Source organism: Rattus norvegicus, chromosome 10 (assembly GCF_036323735.1).
Source record: "Rattus norvegicus strain BN/NHsdMcwi chromosome 10, GRCr8, whole genome shotgun sequence".
Classification (NCBI taxonomy): domain Eukaryota; kingdom Metazoa; phylum Chordata; class Mammalia; order Rodentia; family Muridae; genus Rattus; species Rattus norvegicus.
In genome coordinates this window covers 18,471,282-18,488,609 of record NC_086028.1, presented here as the reverse complement: position 1 = coordinate 18,488,609, position 17,328 = coordinate 18,471,282, and the positions used below count along the sequence as shown (strand labels likewise).

The 17,328-nt window shown below is 38.8% G+C and overlaps 1 protein-coding gene across 10 annotated transcripts in view; it reads left to right on the top strand.

The window, feature by feature from the left end:
* The window catches only part of Ranbp17 (RAN binding protein 17), a 302,529-nt gene that overhangs the window by 118,553 nt on the left and 166,648 nt on the right, over positions 1-17,328 (top strand). The window contains exon 16 of one of the 10 annotated variants that reach the window (XR_010055174.1): positions 10,231-16,848. The exons of the other annotated variants lie outside the window; for them this stretch is intronic. The gene's annotated coding sequence lies outside the window, so the exon portion shown is untranslated. Of the gene's footprint in view, positions 1-10,230; positions 16,849-17,328 lie in introns of those variants that run through there. 10 annotated transcript variants of the gene reach the window in all.

Sequence of the window (17,328 nt, the reverse complement as noted above, 5' to 3'; positions counted from 1 at the left end):
TTACTTTGCTGAAACCACCTGTATGTGGTTCCCACCTGTCTATCTGAGATGCGGCAACATATTTCAAGATCCGGGCATGACAAGGATGAGACCTCTTGACCGATTCCCGCCTCCTTGTTTTCTGCCCAGTCAGGATTTAATTGTTCACTATGAAAAGCATTAACATTAAGATTGTATTTCACATTTCTTTGTCTCCATTTTCTGTCTTCTGTAAAATTAAAAGAAAAAAAGAAAGACTGATTAATGTTGTTTCCTCAAAGAATCTCCGTAGGTGATCTTTTCGTGTCCCTTAGGTGGTGGCAGTATGCAGTTAAGTTGGGGTTGTCTGCGTTTGCTTGAACTGTGTCTCCTCTTAACTCGAAGCAATGTCCATGATGCTATTATTTCTAACGTAATTTCCTCCCGTTGGTTGGTTTGCTTGATGGCCACTAATGTCTCAAGTTAATAACCACAGAAGACTTCAGAAATGTGCTGTGTGCTTCATAAAATGTATCTGTGGTCGCTAAAATATTTTTTTGCTTAGAACAACCAAATATAGTTGGCTATAAAATTATATATTGTTAGAAAATGCTGCTTAAAACAAACAAACTGATTTACTTTCTGTTCTGAAAATATTCAGAAGGATTTGTTATCTCTTGCAGACCTTTCTGCAAACTACTAATGGGATGAACACAATATATCACTTTTATAATAGTGAGCTATTAAAGGCAAGCAGAAAGCAGTCTGCAGCCCATAAGTGCTGCCAACAGCTCTGCTTTAATGAATTCCCTTTTAGATGTCCATTAAATGCTCGTGGCAAATGTACTCATAATGGAAATGGCAAATCTAAATGGGTAGATATGAATAATCCATGGAGTTTAAATTCTGTTTATGATCATCTTCACATTTAGTTTTCAAGACAACGCAGTTTAGTTTTCATTACAGTTTGGAATAAAGAGGACAGGGAGTAATTGATTGCTTCAAGCAGATTAAAATCAATGGTTTTCTTTTCAAAGAACCAGTTCAATGCAGTAATTCCAACTTTAAACATTGATTTAGGGTACTCAACACAAAATGTTTTGTGCTGTGTGAACTTTTATATAGAAAGACTAATATTAATTTTATTTCCCTATATATCTATATAGTGAAATATAGAGCTTGTTAGGAGCATGTGGATGACTTAATAGTGATCTATATTAAGTCATTTTTGTATTATTGCAGTCATATAATGAATCAATGAGATTCCCGTCATCACTGTAATACTGTTTGTAACCCATTAGCACAGAGAAATTACAACCCATCATACATCATTACTGTGATTGAGGCCTTATTACCATATTCTCAAATTGCTTGCTTGCTATAAAACTAAACAGACACAAGGCAACTATAGGTGGGATATAGACAGCACACTGTTGTGTTGTAATAATGGGGGTTAGGTATGAGGAAAACACTGCTGGCTGTGCTAGAACTCACTCTTATTACTGTAAAGGTCAAATGTGGTTGGATGTGCAGGTTATTATTTTTGTATTGCATGAATCATGTCTTACTGTTTCCTTAAGATCATTTTCTTCTTAGTGTATCCTTTCAAAGACAGCTTTAATGTGCTTTGAATGTTCTAGACTGGTTTTGGAATCCTCATTTTGCCATTTGTGAGGTTAGGTGCTTTACCACCAGCCTGGCACAGTGTTAAGGGGTAAGTAGGTCAGTGCTCTCCTGGGCCCTAGTTGACGTGATGGATGAATGCAGTGCTGTCCTCAACAGTGGCGGGGACTGAGTGTAAGAGACTTCTGGTGTTCCAGTCAGCATTTATTCACTTGAGCATGTTCACCCTCTGCTGAGCCTACTGTGTGGCTCTGACAGCGGTGCTCAGAGCCGCTAGAGCCCACTTCTGAGCTGGCTCACTTCTCTGACGGATTCAGTGCTCCTGATGCAGACTGTGTCCCGATCTATGGTCCTACAATTTAGAACCTGACAGCATAAACATCAACAAACATGCAAGTCGGATACCAGGATTATCATAAAATGTATTCATTATTATAAAGCTTTTTACAAATAAGTAACCAGAGTAAATTAGCCAGAGTAACCATAACTACCTGGAAAAATTTAAAAGGCAACAGTCTAAAAAGAAACTTTATTCTTAAGTCATAATGCACTTAGAAGTCATTTACACATTACTCAGGTTTATTGTAATGTAGTTATTACGCCTTTTATAAAGCATTTTTTTTTTTATTTTGCAATCTAGTGGTTATGGGTAGAGAAAACCTGATGCTTGTCAGGCTATGTCTTGACTGTAAGGAGAATACTGCATGATGGGAAAGCTTAAAACTGTTCTCACCAAGAGTACTAGGCCTGATTCCATCTAGTATGTTCCTGGGTGTGCCCAACCACACAAACTCCCTTACATGGAGTGGCACTCTATGCTTGCCCAAGTGTGTCTGCTGAATTACTCAAATGCTTTTGTAATTTTTCTCTTGGGTCATTTCTCACTTCTAGACAGCCCAGTCTACATTACACACAGAGTAAGCAGTGCATAGTAACATAGGGAGTTACTACCTGGAGGGGAGCCAGTCTGAGACAGAGAACCCCAAGGTCCTGAATCCCTTAGGATGCCCTGGGCTTCAAAGTGTGCCACTGTAAGAATCATCGGTGTCCTTTAATTTCCTCAAGACCTTTTTTGGCATGGAGAAAGATTTGAATAAATAACTTTAAAAATAGATTAGTTGGGCAGATAGTAAATCAATAATTTAGAAAGTACAATAAGGAATTCAAAATGAGTACTAACAGGAAAACTAAAATGGGATAAAGAGCAGAGTGATTGCTGCGTGCTGTATTAATATAGGTTATTTATGGAAGGCCTTTCTCTCTTTAATAATTTATTTATTTATTCACTTTACATCTCCATCACAACCCCCTCACCTCCATTACCCCTGCATACAACCCCTCCCTCTCCCCTCCACTTCTCCTTTGAGGCAAATCAAGTCACTGCAGGAGTAGGCAGGTCCTCCCCCACTGAGGCCAGACAAGGCAGCCCAGTTAGGGGAGCAGGATCCACAGGCAGGCAACAGAGTCGGGGACAGCCATTGCTCTATACGTTGGGGAACCTGAATAAAAACCAAGCCGCACATCTACTACATATATGTAGGGGTTGAGGGGTGGATCCAGGCCATGTATGCTCTTTGGTTGGTAGTTTAGTCCCTGGGAGCTCTGGGGTATCTGGTTGGTTGATACTGTTGTTCTTCCTATGGGGTTGCAAACCCCTTCAGCTATTTCAGTTCTTTCTCTAACTCCTCCATTGGGGACCCCATTATCCGTCCAATGATTGGCCTTGAGCATCCACCTCTGTATTTGTCAGGCTCTGGCAGATCCTCTCAGGAGACAGTTATATCAGGCTCCTGTCAGCATGTACTTCTTGGCATCCACAGTAGTGTCTAGGTTTGGTATGTGGGCTGGATCCCTAGGTGGGGCAGTCTTTGGATGGTGTTTCCTTCTGTCTCTGCTCCACACTTTGTCTCCATGTTTCCTTTTGTTAACTTTTACTGGCTATAGTTATGTCTTAAGCAGGGTTTCTGTCTGTGATCAAAACTATGACCAAAAGCAACTTAGAGAGGAGAGAGCTACTTCCTTCTCACGATGCTCCGGGCACCGTGTGCCACTGAGGGAGTCAAAGCCTGGACTTGAAGCAGAAACCATGAGGAGTGCAGCTTTCTGGCTTGCTCAACCTGCTATCTTATACCACTCAGGACATTCCCCAGAGTGACTTGGCCCTCCCAGTCAATCATTAACTAAGGAAATGCCCCCAGAGATGAGCCTGCAGGCCAATCTGATGGAAGCAGTTGCCCAGTTGAGATTCCTTCTTTCCAGATAGGTTTGCTTTGATGCACTTTGACAAGCAAAACAACCAGGTTGTAGTTGTCCAATGTTTTTTTCTCTACTGTGGCATTAGTAGGTTTTTGACTTATTTCTAACACTCATTCAACTTAGTGTCCTTTCTAGTTGCCCTTAAAAAGTAGTTAATAGCTCTATTAAAGCTTGGAGAGTCTTGTTTTATATATTTGGGTTACTGAAAATAGAAATAAGTGTATATAAGATTTGGGGAATCTACAATTGAATGTCTTCGGTTGTGAAAATGTTTTGAGAATTAAGTGTGTGTATGTGTGTGTTCATGTGTGTATATGTATGCTTGTTATATGCCTGAGTGTAATGCCAGAAGTCATTGTCTGGTGTCTTTCTCTTTCCCTATCCAACATTTTTCTTAGCTCGTGCTCTTGCTGATTTTCTAGACCAGCTAGCCACTGAGCGCTCAGTATCTGCTCATGTCTGCCTGTGCTGGGGTTACAGACAGGCACCCTATACCCAAATTTTACGTGGGTGCTGGATCTTCCTCATATTTTGTATAGCAGGCACATAAGGGAGACCTGGGTATTTGTTTTAAGGCAAGTAATGATCAGAGAACCAAAATTGAAAAAGTGGGATAGAAAGAAGACGTGAAGAAGTGAGGCTTGAAGAGAGAAGTTAAAAATGTATAAAATTTGAAACGCCTACATTCTTTCTTAGTTAGTTATTACTGTACAACAAATTATCCCCAAACTTACATGCGTTAGAAAATGTATTTGACAAAATTCTAGGAAATTTGGGCACAGCCTGGCTGAGTGTGTCTAGTTTCCACACTTCAAGGTTAAGAGAAGATACTCAGCCAGGCTCAAAGTTCAGGATAGCCTCCGGAGCATAGAAAAGTCCATCTGCAGCGTGCTGTTTGGCAGGACTCGGCCTTACCTCCCTGCTGGTTGTTGACAGAGGTCCTTTTCTTCCAGGTTTCTAGACTTTCCTCCTTGACATGTCAGCTTGCTTTCTTAGAATACAAGATGAAAGCCGCTATGCTTAGTCCTAAGCTAAGCATTCTTACCATGTTCTGTCTGATAGACATAAGTCAGTAAGTCCAGCCCATTCTCAGACAGATTAGAGTCTAGGGCTAGCTCTCGGTTAGATGGTTAGCAAGTCTCTGAACCCTTGGAGACTACTGCACTTCGTGTACTAAGATCCACATAGAGGACCTGTGTAGTGATGGTAGCCAGTGCTTTGTACAAGTGTTCTAGAGTCCAGAGGAAATGCAAATCTGTCCTTGACCCTTCTCGGTTTGCTGTTCTCAGCCCTGCAGTGCAGAGTTCTCTCCTCGGTGCTTATACCCCAGCGTCATGTGACTAGCAAGCACTAGAATTTCAAGGGTGAAATTTTAAAACTGTCCAAAAGCAGCTTTCTGTCTAAAGAGCAGGACTTGGCCATTTGCATGTAGTAGAGCCTTTCTTAGTCACAGGAGTTCATGACCTGACTGCTGGGAGGAAGAGATGGTGCTGCCTCCTGTGGACTTCCATGATGTCTGTGATAACTTGCAGTCAAAGTGCTGGTCAGAGTTCCAAAGTTCATGGTAGAAACTATTATGTTTGACTATTGAAACTCTTCTGAACACATGGCTTAGGAAATCAGAGGGATGACAAGATTTGCGCTAGTGAAGAAGTTTTCAGTTTTAAATAGAGGCGATATAGTCATAGTCCTTGTAGAATTCTTTCAACCGTGTTGCATGTTTGAAAATTCTAATAATAAAATCTTTATCCCTTTAAAACTACCTTTAGCTGCTCTTCTAAATAATGAACCTCCTGGTCTTTTTTCTGGGCTGAACAATTTGTATAAATTGTAGATTGTGATCTCAAATGGAAATTGTTAACTGAAGGTGAATCCGAAACAGTCCAGGGACAGTAAAAGGTTTCTGAACCCACAACAAAGAAAATTATTTCAAGTCAAATGGATACTGAATCTGAGGTATTCGTGGCAATGTGTGCCCAGATTGCCTCCAGTTGAGCTTGGCGGTGAGTACACATCATGCACCCACTACACTGCTGTCAGCATGGCTCAGAACCTCCACTCAGGTCGCATGCTGCTGAATGTCATCAACTCCAGTCTTTCTACTGCACGCTTTTTTGTTTTTGATTTGTCTCTTGCAGAAAGATAATAGTTTACTAGTATCAGATTAGTGCACCTCTGGTTCTAGCTGGTTCTGCCTGTATAATGTTTCCAGTGACAGGAAAGCAGTGCCTCCAGCTCTGGTGTCCTCTTGTATATGGCGAGGATGTGCGTCACACAGCATGAGAAACAGACTCCTTGTTAAGTAATCACTCTTTGCCTTGTAGCAGGCCCTGCACTTGACACTTCATTGCCATCTTAACCCATACAAAAGTCTGAAGATGCACGGAAATGATAGAAAACAGCGCTGTGCTTTCTAGTGCAGCCTTAGACCAGGGAGGTGGACAAGGGAAGTGAGAATATAGATGACTGTCTCACGTGTACTTTTTGTATATAATTTTGTATATAGTTAGTAGACAGCATATGTTCATTCAGAGTGGTGTGTGATGCTGTAGGAAATTCCTTAATTTAGGAGCGTGATGAACAGTCCTGCTTCTTCTGATGGCCTTGAACTCTACTGCCCAAGTCTCGTCATGTTCCTTTTTTTCCTGCATTAGTGAAGTAATTAGTTAGTACCTAAAGGTATTTCCTGTAGAAAGCCATGGTGAAAACTAATAGTTTGCTATATAGTAGTATTTACTAGTTAGTAATTGGAATCATGGATTTGCTTTTATATTGTTTCACATTTTTCCCAAACCAAAACTATTACTAAGCCAAATGCAAAATCTCAAAAATAAAGAAGCCAAGCAGGCGAGATGGTTCATGCCTGTAATTCCAGTGTCCAGAGCCTTAGGCCACAGATCTCAGAGTAAAACATAGGTAACTTAAGGCCAACCAGTGCTACATAGAGAGAGCAACAGCAAAATCCAAGCTGTCCCACTCCCTCCGCTCTCTGACTCCTGGTAAAGTGCAGGAGTGTTGTTATTTGTTGATGCACTCTCCGCCCCATTGACATTCTTTTTAGCAATGTCACTGTAGACAGATGCCATAGGTAAATACATTTGTTTTCAGTCTTAATGAAATATTTGTGGTAAGAGACATGATGACGCAATATTGATGAGTTGTTTGGATCAGAGAAGTCTCCTTTGCTAATATTTTGAATATTGGAAACATGAATAATGAGTTTACTACAGTAACACATACTATAAGGAAAAACCTGTAAAACAATGAGTCCAGTATCTTTCAGAAATCACGCAAAAGGCCAGGAGGTGGTATGTTCACCATTAATCCCAGCACTCAGGAAGCAGATGCAGGCAAATCTTGGAGTTTGAGGCCATACTGATTGACATCGTGCATTCCAGGACTCCAAGACTACAGAGAAAAAAGTCTGTCTCAAAACCCAAAACAGCAACTCTCCCTCCGCCAAGTATTATGTAATAATTATATACTTGAGAAGGAAGCAGTACACCTTTTTGTCAGCTGAACCAAGTGACAGAAGGTTCTTCCTGTTACAGCTTGTGATTTGTACAGAGGGCATCTATATTATAGATGCTGGGGGTGATCATTAGGTGACATACTTTCTAGTTTCCTTAAAAAGATATCTTAATCTGTCTCAAAATTAAAGAGAATATTTTTAATGGGCATGGAAGTGGGGGAATCCAAAAAGAAGTGAGAAAAAAGTACAGATGTCAGCTGTTCTGTACTGGAGAGCTTATACTGTGCGAAGGTTGATCTTCAGCATGTGACTGTACTTTCATGAAGATGGCCTTTTAATTACTTTGTTACTAATTCTTTTAAGAATTTATTATTATTTTTAATTATTCATATGTATATAGGTGTATGCGGAGGTCAAAGATACTAGATCCCCTGGAAGTGGAATTACAGGCAGTTGTGAGCTGTCAGACATGAGTGTTGAGGACAAGAGCAGTGTTTCTACTCCCTAAGCCATTTCTCCAGCCCCTGGTAGTAATTCTTCTCAAGTAAATGTGTGTGATAGTTTGTACATGCTTGGCCCAGAGAGTGGTACTATTAGGAGGTGTGGCCTTGTTGGAGTAGGTAAGTCACTGTATGTGGGGACTTAAGACCCTCACCCTAGCTACCTGGAAGTCAGTCTTCCACTAGCAGCTTCAGATGAAGATGTAGAGCTCTCAGCTCTGCCTGCACCATGCTTGCCTGGACACTGCCATGCTCCCACCTTGATGATAATGGACTGAACCTCTGAATTTGTAAGCCAGCCCCAATTAAATGTTGTCCTTTATAAGACTTGTGTCTTCCTGAATGACTCTGCCAGAGCCCTACTACAGATGAGGATGCTTGCAGCTAACCATTGGACTGAAAGGGGGGCCACAATGGAGAAGTTAGAGAAAAGACTGGAGGAGCTGGAGGGGTTTGCAACCCCATAGGAAGAACAACAATATCAACCAAACAGATCCTAAACTATTTTATTATGAAAGTTCCAAGAATACAATATATCTTATATAAAATGAAAGATTGTGCTTTTAAAGTGACTAAGAACCTGTGGTACTGCTCCTTAAATGATTTCTGACGGAAACAAATGCTTCTCATAGGAATGTAGCTCGTGCCTGCACTGCCTATGCACCACCCAGTCGTGGCTTCCATTGGTGTAGGCCGCAGCCTTTTCCTGGTGCTCCTGAGGTCCCTCTGGCATCCTAAACCCTGGGGATCTGTAGGGTTTTATAACTCGTGGGCCATATGCTGTCTATGCTTTCAGAAGACACAGCTTCAGTATGACTGTTCAATGACTGCATCAGCCTACATAAGCTACTGTTGTCCAACTGAAGTGGGTCTTGTCAGCTTGCTTGTAATCCCCACTGACAGCCAGCTATGCGATACGATATCAGATGATTCTGGCTTATTCATGTGTGCGCTAAGGGAGAGTTTGGCTGTGTGAAATTATGTCTCGGGCATTCTGAATGGTAAATATTGAGCATTAGTGAAGCCTCAGGTTTATTCTTATGAAACATTGTCTTGAAACTTGGTTCACCTCTATGAGGGATTTAAACTTATTGATGAGGGAAAGTTATAAATAAAAGACTGTTAGAAACAATCTTTTAACAAATTATTAATAAATAATTTTGGATTCTTAAGACCCAAACTTATAAAAAGGCAATTGAATATAGAAAGGAGCTATGTGAACTATACTACAAAATCCATGTTTGGAATTTATGTTTTAGGTAAGCAAAATATGTATGTACCCCCAGCCAATGTGTTCTACTGCTCCAACTTGATGTCTCTCTGCAGATGTGGAAGGTTATTTTCTTCCTCATGCTGACTATAAGCATTAATGTGTATGACATTTTCATTTTAATGTATCTTGTGAAATGTGCATTTTAAAAAAAGAACTCAATATGTAAATCCTTAGGCTTCAACAGGATCTGTGAATCTGGTTGGCATGTGACTTACACATTAAGATTAAAGTGACAAATACATGAAAATTATTTGTAAGCAAAGCAATTTCTTCTATATCTGTTCTTAGGATGAAATGTTCAGATAACTTTAAGATACCCTAAATGTAGTTTCAGCATATTAAAATGTTAGCATTAATTTTTACATTGAAATTTTATTTTACTTTATTAGCAACTCTTTAATTCATTATCTTATTTTTCCTTTTATAATAATACTATACTTTTTAACCATCAGAGAATTTTATATTTATTTGATCTCTCACTATAATACTTGAATTGGTTTTGTTTTACTCACAAAGGTAAAAGAATTCCAAATTTACTCATAATAAAAGTATTAGAGAAACTGTCAATAAATTTACTGTTCTAATTGAATCATATGATATCTAAATTGTTGATAATACGATCTGCTCGTTAAACAATAGTGTCTGGAGAAAATGATGGATTAATTGACTGATGGCTAAAGTTTCCCTCAAATATAATGGTTTACCCAGTTTGATTTGATTTGTGTAAAATAACTTTCTCTAATAAACAATTTGCTCAGAGGCAATAGAAGAAATGAATGGTTATCAAACCAAACTTAATTAGTCTATCCTAGATTGATATTACTTGGGGAGTCTTCATTTTAATTGTGGAGTGCTGGATACAAAGAGTTTGGTTCATTATTTTTTCCTGTATAAACACTATTGTGTAACTACCTATGGAATAATAACATGTGAATTCATTTTAATAAATGCTTGTAAAGTGGATTAGCTAATTATGCCAAGCTAAAAATGATTCCTTTAATTATTTTGGATATTTAACTGGTACTTCAATTTTATTATTGTTAGTCTGTAAATGTGATTTGTATTAGCTCTGCCAAGCTAATTATAATGTATAACATAGCAATATGAACAGTTTTCTAATGTGCACAGTGTTCTCCTCTCCTGTGCAGAGAAAACATGTCTACATTACATGAAGATGAAGAAGGTTTGACATGATTTCAGACCAAAGGGATGGCAAATATCTATAAAGAGAAGAGAAACACCTGTCAATATCTAGCTTAATGCTTTTTTAATAAGTATATGTATGAAAAGAAAAACAGCTGCCGTTCAAGAGAAGCGAAAGCTATTGGCTCATTAACGTCTTAAGATGTGGTACAGCATAGACCGGTTCCTGTTACTTTACAATCTAGGAAGGTGTATGGGCTTCGTTCCTTTCCGTGGTGAGAGGACCTCTCTCCGCATCCTCAGGTAGAGTCTTAATAATGACATTGAGGGTATGACAAACAGTAGCACCCCACCCACTGCTTTCACTTAGCAGACTGGCTCTAATTGTATTTAAATCTAAAATAAATGAAAACAAAGGCTTTAGAAATAAACAGTATCCAAATCTAGTCCTTCTGGAAGAAAGCAGATAACCTTGATGAGAACATCAGCCTAAATCCATTTCATTTCTAAATTAGAATACAGTAAAGTTAACTTTTTCTCTTTGGAGTTACCTGTTTCCAGAAGTAGTCATCAAAGCCATGCCCTGCTTTGTGTCTTCTCTCCCCATAGCAACCACTGATAGTCCTCACTGCTGTCCTTGGGCCTTTTCTAGAATGTAAGTAACGTAAGTGTGATTGTCCATGATTTGACCGGTCTTTCCCTCTTCAGATTCAATTTAGCAACATTAGTATCAGTTTTTAGTTAATATGAATGTTCTGTCCTATGTGGACCTTAGTGTGTCTGACAGAGAGGATTATATTAGAACTTGAGTTTTTTTACCATTATTTACTGCACACTGTTTCACTTTCTCCTCGAAATGGGGTCTCCCTGTGTTGCCCAGGCTACAGTTAATTCTCCCACCTTCTCCTCTTGCCTTCTCCCGACTTCTCCTCCCGCCTTGCAGGAATCACAGACAAATTCCACTGCTCTGGCAGTTGTACCTTTAGTAACTGAATTGCAGTTGTATATACAACCATATTTTGTTTGACCTGCCTGTCGGGAACAATGTGACTGCTACTTTCAGCAGTAACCATGTTTGTGTAAACCTGTTCTGCATCTAGTATCTGGCCTGTATATTCCTGGAAATGAATTTAGTGGGTGAAAGATACACACAAAAGTGTGTGGATGACAATTCACCTTACAAAAGGCAGGAATCAGTTTTGACTTCATTTTATTACCTTGCCTTCAGAATCCTTTTATCTTGGCAAATCTAGGCATTGAGTTTTTTTTTATTTTAATTTACATTACGTTAAATATTATGCTGTTTGCATTAAATCTGCTAAGTCACTTCTAATGTGATCTGTATTTCAACACTGACTTATTTTTATAAATCCTAGACCCTTATTAGTTTGTTTTGTAGAAGTTAGGTCTGGTTCTTCCTTCCAGCCCCATGATCCCAGAAATAAGACTTAGACTCAAAATCTATTTACAAATACCTTGACCATATTTTAGGCTTATTAGATATTAACTAAAGTAACCCATTTGTTTTAACCTACATTCTGCCATGCAGCTGCTTACCTGTACTCAGGTGCTCTGCTCTGCTCTGGTCATGAATTTCCCACCTGGCACTCTCCCAGATTCTTTTTGCCTCCAGGATATCCCACCCTCTTACTTCCTGCCTAAGCTGTAGGCCATCAGCTTTATTATTGACAGGTGCCATATCCAAACAAACATAAGATAATCTCTCTACAGTGCTTGTTAGAATTAGTGTGAGAGTGAACTTTTTGTTTTGTTTTCTTTTGTTTCCATTCAATAGAGTTGTTAAGTCTCATAGTTTTAATGATATCTTTTTAATGACTATCTTTTGATATACTTAGTTCTTCCCAAGAATGTGCTGGGCAACTATCAATTCAAATCTCTTACCTGTTTCTAGTTAGGTCATTTAGGTCTTACAACAATTAGTGTAATTTTATATGCAAATTGTGTCTCTCATGGACAGCTTACAAATGCTTTTTTTTCATATATTGCTTGTCTTTGAAGCGTCACAAAAGCACTAACAGTTGTTCATTCAGATGCAGTTATTTTACTAGCTTTTGATTTATGCTTTATACTTTTTCTATCAAGTGCAAGAAATCTTGTTCCCTTGTCCTAAGTCACATACATTTTTTCCTGAAGTTAAATAATTTCTACATTTCTTTTGGAGCATTCACTTTCCATAATTTTTTAATTTGCATTTGACTATTGTAACTGTTTCAGTTTAGTCTACCCTCATTTATTTCATGTTTGATCTCCCTAGATGTAATTTTCTTCAGACTTATCTTTTCAACACTGCTCTAGCCAAGATTGTGTATAATAACTTTTGAAATTTTATCAGCCTACTTTCAAATATTTTTTGCTAAGTAAAGTATAATAAGGTCTGTGTCTTTTCTCAACTTTGCATTTCAGTTACATTGTACATTCCAAAGGTAGAGAATGTTGAATTTTTCTTGTAAATTTTATACATTCAAACTTCCTTATATACTCTGCGCCTTAAGCCATTGTACGAATTCACAGACCTTTCAAGATTTAAAACCCTCTACATGACTTAGCCAGACAAAGTTAGTGGGGTTTACCATTGTACGCTCTTTTGTCTTTTAGTGGTAAGTCCCTTCTTTTAGTATTTCAAGTTAATCTTAATAATTAGGCTTAGGTCTGCCATTTGTTGTTTTCTATGCATTTGCGTTTTTCAGTGCTGAGCTTCTCTCATGCTACCTTCTTGTTGGATAGATTTTTCTAGTGTCAATTTTTATTGTCTGTTTAATTCCTTTTATATAATTTTAAAATCAATTTTGTTAATAGCTACCAATGAGATTAACAGCTAGCATCTGGAATTTATAACAATCTAATTTGAATTGATACCAAGTGCATGTCTGTGGCATCTACTTATTCCTACCCTACCCCCACCCTTGGTTGTTGTTGTTGTTATTGTTGTTGTTGTTTTGGATTATGTCAGTCTGCGTGTGCTCTTAGTGACGTTCTGCACATAGTCTTGTTTCAGTGCATGCTCTGCTTCTCTGTGTGTTTGGATGCAGTGCTCCCTCTTTCACTGCATCTTTAAGGATTTCCATTCGTCCGACTCTAGGTCACGTCCACACATGGCTGGCTCCCCGCATGCGCGGCTTTCATTGCCATGGCTTGTACGGTTATTTCTACCATCGATAAACCGTGGGAGGTCAGACTTTTCACCCTCAGTTTTGATGGGAAGCTTGTTTTCTGTGTCCATCTTTCCTTTCTGCATTTTTAGTGGATGATTCTGCAGTGTTCTCACCACGGTCCTTCTGAGAAGTCTGCAGTCAGTCTTGTAAGAGGTCTCTCTACGCGGTCAGTCACTCATCTCTTGCTACTTTGAAGCTTTCTGTTTTGAAGGTCTCACTGTGTTCCTATTGCAGCCTTTCCTATGTTTTCACTCACACAGATCAACATATCTTGCTAGTAGAATCTAGGATTCATGTATTGAGAGAAAGCATTCCGGAAGTGTTTCTCTCTCTGAGCCCTGCTTCCCTCACTTAATGTAATGCTTTCCAGGGCCATCCATTTTCTTGCAAATATGTATGTAATTTCAGTTTTTGTTATTGCTGAGTACACTTCCATTGTGTATATGTATACATTTTCATTGTCCCTTTACCTTTTGGTGGCCATCTGTTTGCACTGGTCCACTTTCCTACTTCCCGTGGAAATCTCGGCAATCAGCGTAGATGTGCTACCAACTCTGTAGTAGCCTGTTGCTGTGGGCATCTGCCTAGTACTGGTATAGCTGAGTCATATAGTAATCGTATTTTTCGTTTTTCTCAGAAGCCTCCCCAGCAGTTTCCATGCAGGCTGCACCACCAGCAGGGTATCAGTTCCTCACTCTCCTGACCCATTTGTGGTCGTTCTTATAACTGAGTGGTAGTTGTTCTGACCTGACTCAGCCAATCTCAATATAGCTGTAATTTGCATTTTTCTGATAGTTAGGGATGTTAAATACTAAAAAAATATTTATTGGTTATTTGCATTATAATAAACATGCAGAGAGTATGGGGGGGAGCTCACGAACACATGCACACATGTCTGGAGTATAGCTAGCAAAGATTTTCACCCATTCTGACTGACACTCTGTTGATAATTTCATTTGCTGTCCAGAAGCTTTTTGATGTCTTATAATCATGTTTGTCAATTGATGGGGCTGTTTCCTGTGCTATTGGTGTTGTATTGAGAAATTTATCTATGTCTATATCCTGAAGGCTTTTCCATTAATAGTTTCAGTGTTTCTGGTTTTACATTAAGGTTTTTGATCCAATTTGAGTTGTTTGTACAGAGTGAGAGATAAGGACCTAATTTCATTCTTTTGCGGATGGACATCCAGTTTTACCCACACTCTTTAAGTTTATCATGTTTTCGATCATGGTTTTGCCACTTTTATTAAAGATTAGGTTTCCTTTGCTGTCTGGGTTTATCTTTGAGTTGTTTCACTGGTCTGTGGGTCTATTGCTTGTGCCAGGATTATGTTTTCTGTGTCCCTATTGTTCTACAATGTAGTTTGAGGTCAGATAGTAAGATGTTCCTGACAGTTTTCTTTCTGCTTAAAATTGCTTTGGGTATCTGTTTTTGTTTGTTTTTTTTTTTCGTGTGTGTGTGTGTGTGTGTGTGTGTGTGTGTTTCCAATGAATGTTAGGATTTTTTTTCTAGTTGTGTGTAGAATATCCTTAGAATTTTTAGTGGGGATGTCCTTGAATCAGTAGAGTGCTTTTGATAATTCAGTCTTCACAATATTGATTATACTGGTCCAGGAACATAGATGCTCTTTCTGTTGTCCAGTGTCTGATTTCACTTTTCAGTGTCTTACATTTTATTTATAGAGGTCTTTTGCTTCTTCCTTAGCTAAGTTACTGTTGGGCAGAGTCTGGAAGGAATGCTAACATAAATGTATAAAAATATATTCAATGAAAAAAACATAAAATCCATTGTGAAGCCCCATAGCTTCGGAATGGTTGTCCCAACTGTATAGAAGGTAATTCAGATTATAGACTTTGGATCTGGCTAATTTTGATGTGTGATGTTTTAAATTTGCAAGTTTTTTAATAATAAAATTGATTTTAAAAATTTTACTCATTAAAAAACATAAGTACATGTTAAACATAGAGGAAAACCAAGTAGATAAAGCTAAGACTTTATTAAATTACATATTTAAGCCTTAGTGGTCATAGTGAAAACACAGAAACTTCATAATCAAAAGGGAAACTTATTGTAGTGTCTGCATAACTAATGGGGCACAGTTTATGCAGTGTGCTATTTTAATGTGGCCAGGCTCTTTAGAGCTCGCTTGATCGTCAGGTGAATTACCCTGCAGAAATCATTTGGATATAGCAAAGTGAGGTGAAGATTTGCTTATGAGTCGGTGAGACTGAGGTGAGCAAGACCAGGCTGTTCCTTTTGTCTCTGGTGCATTAATGTCTGGTGTCTGCACCTAATGGCCTCTGTGTCTCTTTGTTGTCGTTTTGTCTGTTTCATTTGGGTTTTGCCACCAACCCCTTTGGTGCCTTTGGTGCTTCAGATTGGGCATAAGGCCTCAGCCATCCATGCAAGCAGTCTGTCCGTTAGTGAAATCTCAGCCTTTGATCTTTAAGTGCTGACTAAAGTTTCTTTAAAGTTCTAGAAGACTCTTTAGAATTTAGCTATTAATATATCTGTACAGGGCCAAATTTTTTACATTAACCCAAATTTTGATTGTTTTTTTTTTATTTATAAAAGATTGATTCAACCTTGTGTTTTTCTTCTCTGCTTCCATGATTGCTTCATGTGGACGCGTCATGAAGAGGAGTTACTTCAGGGTCACCTTTTGTTTGACTGCCTGCTCCATCTGGCACTCTGGGGCTGAGCTCTATGCTTTAGATAATAATAAAGGAAACTGACAGGAACCCAGGAACTCCTTATAACTGAAAACAAGTGTGCAGATGTGACGGAACAGACAGGATGCTGTGTAGAACAGTACACTTTATTCTGATTGGGTCAAGGATGACAGCAAGTTTGTCACTTAAACTTTGAGAAGCCAAAGAGGAAAATGAACATTGCAGCTATAATATGAAGCAGTATTTTAAAAAAAAAAATCATGTTGCCTGTGTTCAGAAAAAGAGATGACTGTGGGTTGATCTGTCACACACTATTGATGAAGAACCTTCACAAAGGAACTTCAAACTCCAACATGGGACAGTGTTATTATCAAGACTACCCAGTGACAAAAGGAAACCCTGACCCCTTAGTAGGGGGTCAGTCTTGATGAAAGATACCTTTGAAGGCCAAGCACACCATCATTAATTTAAAACAAAATCAGCCAGAACTCAAATGGACCAAGCCGAGGAAATGCTACTTGTTCGGGGAAACAAAAGGACAAAAGCTCAGTAGGCGTGGTCTTACCTGTTGTGGAGTAAGCTTGGCCCAGGTCTTGCAATCTAAATTTTCCAGTTTTAGAAGAAGGCAATTGATCACTCTATGATTTCTATGTCACTGTATCCAGTTGTCCTTCCTCCTGAATACTTAAAAAGAAACTTCTAGCAGAGAGGATGTCCCCTCCCCAGAAATACTTTTGTTTCTGTCTATAATATGATTAAATATGGCATTGAAACATTCATAAAGACCAGCTGCTTTTGTTCTGGGGGCTTTGTTTTGAGACAGAGTCCCACTGTAAAACACTGGTGACCTAAACTTGATGTGTGGACCAGACTGGCCTCGAATTCATAGAAATCTTCCTATCTCTGCCTTCCAAGTGCTGGGATTATAGTTAGCTGGGTTTTTTCCCTCAAAATTAAAACATTATTAAATCATTTCCCCTTGCCATCCCTTCCCATAAGCTCTCTTCCCTCTAAAGTTCATGTCCTCTTTTTCTGTAACTGTTATTGTTACAGATGTGTGTGTATGTGTTAAGTAAGTAAATCCAATGTGCTAAGTACTGATGTATGTATGTGAATGGTTTCAAGGCTGATCATTTGGTATTGGATAACCAGTCAGAGAACTCTTCGTGGGGGAGACTAAGTTTCCCTTTCTAAGTATTGTTAGTATTAGCTGCCGGCAGTTCCTTGTCTAGGGGTGGAGCCTCATGAGATTACTTC